Genomic DNA, 10,356 nt, shown 5'->3' on the forward strand with positions numbered 1-10,356 from the left:
GGGAACCGGGTTACATACGTAACCTGGTGTAGATATTGCAGACTATTTTTATTTTATAAATAAAGTTAGTAATTTAAGAAAAGGTTTTGGAACACAAGACTTTAATTACTGTGAACTGATCAAAAATGAAATCATGGCTAATAAAATGTGTAACTTTAACTTTAATTGTGTGCAAACTGCAGAAGTGATGGCCCTGTTAAAGTCTCTTCCAACATATGGTAGTCCAGGCACAGACAACTTGGAAAGCCTAGTATTGAATAAAACCGCAGAATATATTGCTGATCCGTTGTGTCATATATTTAATCAGTGAATAGCGAGTGGGATTTATCCCACTCTGTGGAAGAAAGGGAAAATTATTCCATTGATAAAAGACAATCGACTATCTTTTAATGGGCAGAACTGTAGACCTATAAGTTTTTTGCCTGCACTCAGTAAAGTTATGAAAAGGATTATTCATACTCAAATTAGTAATTATTTCCAGAAAAATAATTTGATGACTATGTTTCAGCATGCATATAGAAAGCTTTAGCATGCGGTGTACCACAAGGAAGTTGTTTGGGTCCTCTTTTGTTTTCTGTTTTTATTAATGATATGCCTTTATTAACTGTTAAAAAAGCATCAATGACAACGTTTGCAGATGACTCGACTGTTTACTATGCTTCAGATTCATGTGATAAAATTAATCATGTTCTTTCTAGAGAATTAGATTCGGTGTATGAGTGGGTTAGTGGAAACAAATTAATATTAAATATATCCCAAACTAAAAGTATGATTATTGGATCAAAACATAAATTGATGCTTGGATCGGAATTAAAATTATATATAGCCAGGCAAAGAATACAAGTAGAGAAGGCTAAATTGTTGGGTTTGGTTATTGATAGTAGTCTTTCTTGGACAGATCACATAAATATTATTGTTAACCGAATGGGATGCGGCATTGCCGTAACTAAAAAATTTTGTCATTATGTGAATCAGGACACTTTAAAAATAGTTACAGAGTCATTAATATTATGTCATTTGTCATACTGTACTGAGGTGTGGTCCTCAGCATCTAAAAAGGACTTGACAAAAACTACAAATTGTGCAAAATATAGCAGCAAGACTTGTTCTGGGCTGCTCAATTAAAACAAGTAGAGATCAGATGTATTCTAGTCTTTCATGGCTCACTTTAAACCAAAGAATAACAGTTACCTTAAGAACCATATTATATAATACATTGACAATGAAAATGCCTATCTCTCTGTTTAATCAAATAGTGTACTGTAATTCTTTGCACAATTATAACACGAGAAAGGCGAATAAAAGTCATATAATGACTCCCCACCCAAAAACTAATTTTATGAAGAAAACTGTCCTGTATAGAGCTCTTGGCATCTGGAATAACATTCCTATTGAAGTTCGTCAGCTTCGTAATAAGCTGTCATTTAAAAGTAGTCTACGGTGTTATGTGTTGATGTAGGTTTTATATGTCTGTTATGAATTAAAACCAGATTTTATGTATGTATGAGTATGCATATGGGTATATGTGTATATATATATATATATATATATATATATATATATATATATATATATATATATATATATATATGTGTGTGTATATGTGTATATTTATCAATTGTGATGATTGAAATGTTGTTATTGTTGTAATTTTTTTTTTAGAGTGGACCCCAGGAAGACTAGCTGATTGAGTACACTTTCAACTAATGGGATTCATATAAATAAACAAAATAAATAAAAATAAATAAACAAAATAGCGTAACCTATCGTAGCTTAGCAGGGCAAAGCATAACGGAACCTAACACATCTTAGCAGGGCATAGCATAACGGAACCTAACATAGCAGGGCATAGCATAACGTAACCTAACATAGCCTGGTGAGGCATAGCATAACGTAACATAGCCTAGCAGGGCAAAGCATAAAGTAACATAACAAAGACTAGAAATGGATAGCATAACATAACCTAACATAGCCCAGTGAGACATAGCATAACATAACGTAACATAGCCCAGCAGGGCATAACGTAACCCAACATAGCCTAGCAGGGCATGGCATAAAGTAACCTAACATAGCCTAGCGAGGCATAGCATAACATAACATAGCCTAGCAGGGCATAACATAGCCTAGCGAGGCATAGTACACCGTAACTTAACATAGCTTAACAGGGCACAGCATAACATAACCTAACATAGCCTGGTGAGGCATAGTATAACGTAACATAGCCTAGCAGGGCATAATGTAACCTAACATAGCCAAGCAAGGCATGGCATAACGTAACCTAACATAGCCTAGTGAGGCATAGCATAACATATCATAACAGCCTAGCGAGGCATAACATAGGGCAACTTAACCTAATCTGGCCTAGCGAGGTATAGCATAACGTAACACAGCCTAGCAGGGCATAGCATACCGTAACCCAACATAGCCTAGCGAGGCATAGCATAACCTAACATAGCTTAACAGGGCATAGCATAATGTAACCTAACATAGCCTAGTGAGGCATAGCATAACAAGTCGTGGCCTAATGGTTAGAGAGTCTGACTTGTAATCGTAAGGTTGTGGGTCCGTGTCTTGGGCCGGCCACGATTGAGGTGCCCTTGAGCAAGGCACCGAACCCCCCAAATGCTCCCCGGGCGCCGCAGCATTAATGGCTGCCCACTGCTCCGGGTGTGTGTTCACGGTGTGTGTGTTCACTGCTGTGTGTGTGCACTTTGGATGGGTCAAATGCAGAGAACGAATTCTGAGTATGGTTCACCCTACTTAGCCGTATGTCACGTCACTTTCACTTTCACCTAACATAGCCTAGTGAGGCATAGCATAACGCATCATAACAGCCTAGCGAGTCATAACATAGCGTAACCTAACCTAACCTGGCCTAGCCTAGCATAATGCAACATAGCCTAGCAAGGCATAGCCTGCCTAGCATAACAGACTGTACAACATGCCAGCCCGGTCGCTTCCGGCTCAACAAACGCACCATTAGACACGAACATGCGTGCCATATCGATTTACCGTAAGTTCAAAGTGTCTTCAAAACGACCCCTTTGGCTCAAGTATACTAATAGTAATCACAACCTCTTATAGTGCCATATCTTCAATCAATCAATCAATCAAATTTTATTTATAGAGCACCTTACAACTGCCAAAAGGAGCACAAGGTGCTTTCCAGTAAAACAACAATAAAAACAAAATAAATAGAATCAATAAGAACACAATGAACCATAAAATAGCAGTTGAAACCGGGTCTATGCGTTAAAAGCTTGTATGAATAAATATGTCTTCAACTGCGATTTAAAAACACTCAGCACAGTGATGGATCGTAAATGTGCTGGAAGTGCGTTCCACAGCTTTGGTCCCTGGATGGCAAATGACCGGCCTCCAAACTTCTCATAATTGTATTTGGGAATGACCAGAGAGGTATGTCCAGAGGAGCGGAGAGATCTGGCTGGTTGGTAGACCTTTATTAATTCTGTGAGATAGGCTGGGGCCAGACCATTGATGGCCTTGAACACACAGAGAAGGACCTTATACTCCACCCTAAATCGCACCGGAAGCCAGTGAAGCGAGTGGAGGACAGGGGTGATGTGTGAGCGTTTGGAGGTGTTGGAGAGAAGACGTGCTGCCGCATTTTGTACTATTTGAAGCCGATTGAGAAGTGATTGATTAAGTCCAGTGTAGAGAGCATTACAGTAGTCAATCCTTGAGCTGATGAAGGCATGTATAGCTTTTTCAAGGTCAGCTTGAGACAAGAATGATTTTACCTTGCTGAGTAGTCTTAACTGGTAAAAGCTCGCCTTCACTACTGCACTGATTTGCTTATCGAAATGCATTCCCTTGTCAAAAATAACACCCAGGTTACGCACGGTAGGAGCAAACTGAGGTGTTAGAGAACCAAAACTAAGAGAACTGCTGGAGGAATCTGGGCTAAACAGGATGTACTCAGTCTTTTCTTCATTCAGATGAAGGAAGTTCTGGGAAAGCCACTGTTTGATATCCTGAAGGCAATTATGGAGAGGGTCCAATGCAGAAAGATTACTCAAAATCACAGGAAGATAGATCTGGAGGTCATCAGCATAGAAATGAAATTGAACATTGTGATTGGAGATGAGTTGACCAAGTGGCAGCATGTAGAGTGAGAACAGAGTAGGACCAAGAATAGAGTCTTGAGGCACACCAGATGATAGAGGAGCAACCGAGGAAGAATAGTCATTAAGCATTACTGAAAAGGTTCTGTTAGTGAGGTATGATGAGAACCAATTTAGCACTGCACCCTGCAGACCAACAACATGTTGAAGACGAGAGATGAGGATGGCATGATCCACGGTGTCAAATGCAGCGGTTAGGTCCAGTAATACCAAAACCACAGAGCTTTTCCCATCCAGGGCTCTAAGAATGTCATTATGGACCCTTAATAGCGCTGATTCAGTGCTATGTCTTGACCTGAAACCGGACTGAAAAGTATCACCAATGCCGTGCAGTTGTAGGTGAGACTGCAGCTGTGCGGAAACAAGCTTCTCCATCAACTTAGACAGAAATGACAGGTTAGATATAGGACGGAAGTTGGAGAATATGGAGGGATCAAGGTTGGGTTTCTTGAGCAGTGGTCTCACAATAGCGTGTTTGAGAGCAGCGGGAACAGTACCCACCCTAAAACAGCTGTTTATGAAGGGGACAAGGATGGGACCTATGATGTCGACCGTCTCCTTCAAAATCCTGGCAGGAACAGCGTCTAGGGGGCAGGTGGTAGGCTTCAACTCGTGGATAGCTTTTTTCAGGTCCGCCAGAGTAACTGCATCAAAGTTCTCTAGCACACATTGCGCCGCACGAGTGGACATGGCAACAGTGGGGACTTGTGTAATGGTTTGCCTAACAAACAAAACCTTGTCCAAAAAATGTTGCTTGAATGCGTTGCATATGTTTACAGATACGTCATTTAATGCGACAGACACCGGATTTATAACAGAATTGATAGTGCTGAATAAAATTCCAGGGCGGTGGCTATTGTTATTGATGAGAGCAGAAAGGTACTGTCCTTTAGCTTCCTTCAGTGCACTCTGATAGGTGGCAAGACTGTCTCTAAACATCTCCAGAGACACCTGCAACCTATCCTTCTTCCATTTTCGCTCAGCCTGTCTACACCGGCGCCTGAGGGCCCGAGTTGTATCATTGAGCCAGGGGTCCAATGTACCATTGATCGATTTAACCTTGTAGGGCGCAACAGAGTCCATAATCCGGGAGCAGGTGGTATGGAAGGAGGCGAGGAAATGTTCCGGGCAAAGAGACGATGCCAATTCAGCAGTAGAGGCGAGATCAGAAACAGAGAAAGCAGCAGCAAAGTCATCGACTGTAGATGAGGTAATAATGCGACGGCGATGGGGGGCAGTAGACGTTGGTGCAGGTGGAACAGCACAAATGTCAAACCGTATGAGAGAATGGTCAGAGATGGGAAAATCCATGACCTCACAGGTTGACACAATCACCCCACGAGAGATAATAAGGTCAAGGGTGTGACCTAACCTATGGGTGGGACAGGAAATGGACTGAGCCAGATCTAATGAGTCTAAAAGTGCCTTAAGTTCATTAGCAGGTTTATCAGAGGGGCAGCAAACATGAATGTTAAAGTCACCACAGATTAGAATGTTGTCAAACTTTGCTAGAAACTCTGTCAGAAACTCTGAAAACTCAATTAAAAAATATTTATTTAATTTGGGCGGCCGGTAGATTACTGCACATAAGATCGGACAGGGTAGTGTAAGCACAAATACTTGTGATTCAAAACTGGAATACCCTCTAGTGGACAACTGGCGGCACTTCAGGGACTGTCTATGTAAGGTGGCTATCCCCCCGCCCCTACCCGTTTGCCGCGGCGTGTTTAGGTAAAGGTAACCAAAGGGGAGGATTTCCGAAAAGGCACTGACGTCACCTGGGGGAAGCCAAGTTTCTGTGAGGAAAAACAGATCCAGATTGTGGGAGGAAATGACATCATTGAGGATAAATGTTTTGTTATTGAGCGATCTGGTGTTACAAAGTGCCATGCGGAACGTGGACAAGTTGACAGGCGACGATGTCACACGAGGAATTGGATGGAGATTTCCTTTGGCACAACCCCGAGTGGATGTTTCAGCTCGACGGAGACGCGGAAACGGAACGCCAGTGTTGGAGCCAACCAGCCGAAGCCATCGATAGCATTCCCGCGATCTTCTAGCATTGTCACATCCTGGTTGATCTTGACCTCTCGGAGACGAAGGATCCAGGTGTGTCCTCAGCCTGACATGTAACCCGCCTCTCCGACCGCGTCTTCTGCGGCGCCTCCTGCCTGGTAGCAAACAGACAGGGCGTCTCAGGAAAGGAGGAATAAATGTCAACAGTGGCGGTGGTGGTTTAAAGGACTGGGTATTTAAGAGGTGATTCGTTGTACAAAGCAGTTCCATCAGCAAGGTGCGATCATACACAATTAACGATGAGACAGTAGCAAAATCAAACATGAAAAAACAGAGGAGCAAGTGGCAGGCCAAACACAGCGGCGCCATCTTGTTTCATCAAGTGATATCTTGAACACGAAAGGAGATAGCTGGCGGTTTAATCTCTAATAGCCGCCGAATTTAACTCGCAGCAGCAGCAATGCAGAGGAAACAGCCCCATAACATAACGAGCTGGCATAGCAAAGCATATCGAGGCATAGCATTACCTAGCATGAGGTAATCTAGCCTAGCAAAGCAAGCATGTCATGACCCATCGTGACGTGCATAGCAAAAGCATAGCATAACCTCATCTTATAACATAGCATAACATACAATAATATAACCTAGCATAGCATAACATGCATAGCATATCGAAGCATAGCCTAAGTGTAGCATAACAGACTGTACAACACACCAGCCCTTCCGGCTCAACAAACGCACTATTATACTGTACACAAACATGCGCCCCATATCGATTTACCGTAAGGTCAAAGCGTCTTCAAACTTCCTTTTCGGCTCAAGTACACTAATAGTAATCACGACCTCTTATAGTCCCATATCGCGAAACCAAAAGGAGATAGCTGTGGTTTAAACTCGAATTAGCCTTCAAGTTTGAATTGCAGCAGCAAAGCAGAGGCAGCAGCCCCACAAAAGAAGATAGCTTGCGGTTTAAACTCCAAATAGCCGCCGAGTTTAAATCGCAGTTGCAGCAATGCAGAGGAAACGGCCAAGCAGACAGACTGAAAAAAGCATTTAAATAGGGCGCCCTGTTTGAAATGGACCAATAGCGCGCTTAGGAATCAGATCAGCTGATGAGCGGGGTTAGAAAATTGACATCAGCTGATAGCCGAGCTTGACTATGTGGCCTGCCTGAACTGACGCTGAACGCTATATTTACGGTTTCACACCTTAAGGGCACTGAGAATGTCTCATTGACTGACATTCCTGATGCTCACATAGTAAACAGGGAGTGATTGCTCATTTTAGGTGAAACAGATAATTCACACAGTCATATCACAGAGTGCTGTTCCTGAGTCAGCTAAAAACTGTATCGGTATTTGTTTGACTAGTAATGTAATCACAGGCATTTCTTTAAACCTAGGCTCATTATATTTAGCATAACTTTCATTCGCAGATATAATAAAAATCTCTGATTCTTTGTTGGACACTGAATTAGTAACAAGTGGAAATAGGAAAGTTAGCTTAAGCTTTTCTTCCTTGCATTACGTAAAAGTGTCAGACTTACCCATCCCTGGGTGCTCACCCGTCCCAGACCTGTTCAAACCTCAGACCCCTTGGTTTCCCCTCGACATTTCTTAGGACAATACCGCACCCAGTGATCTGCACTTCCACATATAAAACATCCATTCTGAAATCCACGTCTGTTCCGTCCTCTTTCTCTGATGGAATCTCCTCTGTGACGGGTCTCCTGCTTCCCTGCTACGGCCGGTCAGTGGGTGGAGCTGTGTTGCTAAATCGGGTGCACCTGTTTCTTGTTATCTCTCCTTATTTAAGTTTGGTGTTGATTGTGTTTATAAGATCTTTTTCCGCCTGGAATCTGTTTGGCTTGTTTTCTGTTTTGTTTCTCTATTATTTTGTAAGTATGGTTTTCCATTTGAGTTCACCACTACCCGGTCATGTGTAAACATTTTGACAAAGCTCAGATTAAATATTCACAATTCTTTGTCAAATAAAAGATTAACTGGTATTCTGGTTTTCCCTGCGTCCTCCCTTTTTTTGTCATGACTTGAGCCGGTTGTGACACCTCAGACAACTGAACTATGTTGACCATGTTGAGACGGTGTTTCATTTTTAACCTTTCATCCTTTTTCTTTTTTGTCTCACAGCCTTTAGCAGCTTTTCTGCATGGATGCAATGCTGTTCAATCATAGACGGTTTTTCAGTGTCTGCAAGTTTGCTTGACGTTTCTTGTAATGTCCTCTCTTAATCCATTTATGAAACTGTTTCTCAGATGACTCATATGGAGTGAGGTCAGCAGCTTCAGCCATGTTATCAGGGTGCTCAAAGCCACTGTGTGCATCATGTACTACTGTCAGTAGTGCAAGATATGTCCTCTTGTCTACACAAGGAGATTTTTGTCATGTCCATTTTTACTGGAAAGTAAAAAGATCATGTTCCCTGAGTGCGTTGGAAAGAGGATCATCTTGTCTCACACTTCTGAGAGCTGCATTCCTTTGTGCACATCTGTGTGTGTAACATCCTGCTGGAAAGTAAACTGTCCGTTGATTGGCTGTAGAAGTAGTAGCAGTAGGAAGCAGTATAATAGCTGGTGGTTGGTTATTGTTCGTCTGCGGGGGTGCCTGAGGTGGCGGTCTGAGAGGGCAGCCATCCAGGTCTGGGTCTACAAAAGATTTAAAACACTGAAGAGAAAAATATTGTGAATAAGTTTGTGTGTGATTTGCATGCTCTTTTACTTCTTGTCTCTTGCTCCTGCAATTTTTCTTTTAATTTTTCTCTCCATTCCTTTCACTATCACTACCTTTTTCTGGAAATCCACAGTCCATTACCGACTTTCAATTACTGTGATACAGAACCAGGTCCATAAGTAGTTATCATAAATTGAACATAAAAAATTGTCAAACTTTTCCTCTCTTCGTACAGTATATTGTTACATCAGGGGTTCCATGTGTACTAGCCATCCATAGCCCTATATTCTTCCAGTTTTTAGACTTCAATTCCATAAGCCTATACATCTCTCTTAGACATCCCTTGTCATATTAGCGGAGTCCCAGATTCTGCAAAATATTTTCCTCATCCTTCTCTTCCTTATATGCACTCTTAGTACAACAGGACCCCATGATTAACAATATGCTCTCACGGCCCATCAGCACGTGAGCAGAAACCCAGTTTCCCTTTCACTATGTGCACCAAAAACTGTACTTATGTCAATCGTCGTTTAAAAAACCCCTCTGGAGTCTGCTCGTTCTTTCTCTCTGCAAGGTTCTTTTCCCCAATTGGATAGTAGCATTGTCCCAGTCCCACACTGAGTCCCACTGTCCTTTGGGTCAGACAGGAGGTTGCTAGCAACTTGACGTGACTTCTGCAGCAGTCCGTCACCTCTCAGGTGGTCCTGTGGATGAACGAACTATCCCGGACGAGCCCCCAGAAAATGTGGTGGAAATTCTATTCTATTAATCAGAAATAATAGTTCAAGGGAACTCTTTCCTAAGTTGCAGAGAAGAACACAGCAGAGTCCTGTGGAATATCAAACATTTTTATTCAATACATTTGCAAGTGTGAAGTCAGTCGGTACCGACCTAAGTCTGAACAGAGTGAGTTAGTTTGCTCGTAAAGCAGTTCGCTATTTCTCTATATACAAGATGCTGGACCCAAGGTTCATAATTATGTGTCCGTGTGGCGTCTTCCACTGATCTTGTCATACTCTAATCATGTCGTTGCACAGGCAGGGCAATGGTCACAAAGTTCTTATCTTTTAAGCTTAGTGTGAAGGTCAGTTCGGTCCCCCTTTGTTATCTTTGCTGTTCTTAATTTCATGTGTGTGTGTGTGTGTGTTGGTAAAGAATGTTCAATGTTCATTTTTGTTATTCACAACATTTTTCTATTACACGTGTGAGCTCAAACTCCCATGCATTATGTGATGACAACTGTAGCTCATTACTCACTTCACCTACTGTCCTTTAATGCTTATAGCACACAGACATATACTGAACATGGTGTAATAAATTAGAACATTTATTATTAAACAGTGCTTAGAATTCTTATGTTGGCTTTGTAGAAGCCAACATTCTGTTTTCCTATTTAAGCTTAGACAATAAATTATCGAGTAACTCCTCCTAGGGCTTTCAAGCCACATGGACCACAAGTACAGTAACAAAGTATTTTTACTCCGTTACTTCCCACCTCTGTCCAAAAG

Source organism: Tachysurus fulvidraco, chromosome 15 (assembly GCF_022655615.1).
Source record: "Tachysurus fulvidraco isolate hzauxx_2018 chromosome 15, HZAU_PFXX_2.0, whole genome shotgun sequence".
In the NCBI taxonomy this organism is placed as follows: domain Eukaryota; kingdom Metazoa; phylum Chordata; class Actinopteri; order Siluriformes; family Bagridae; genus Tachysurus; species Tachysurus fulvidraco.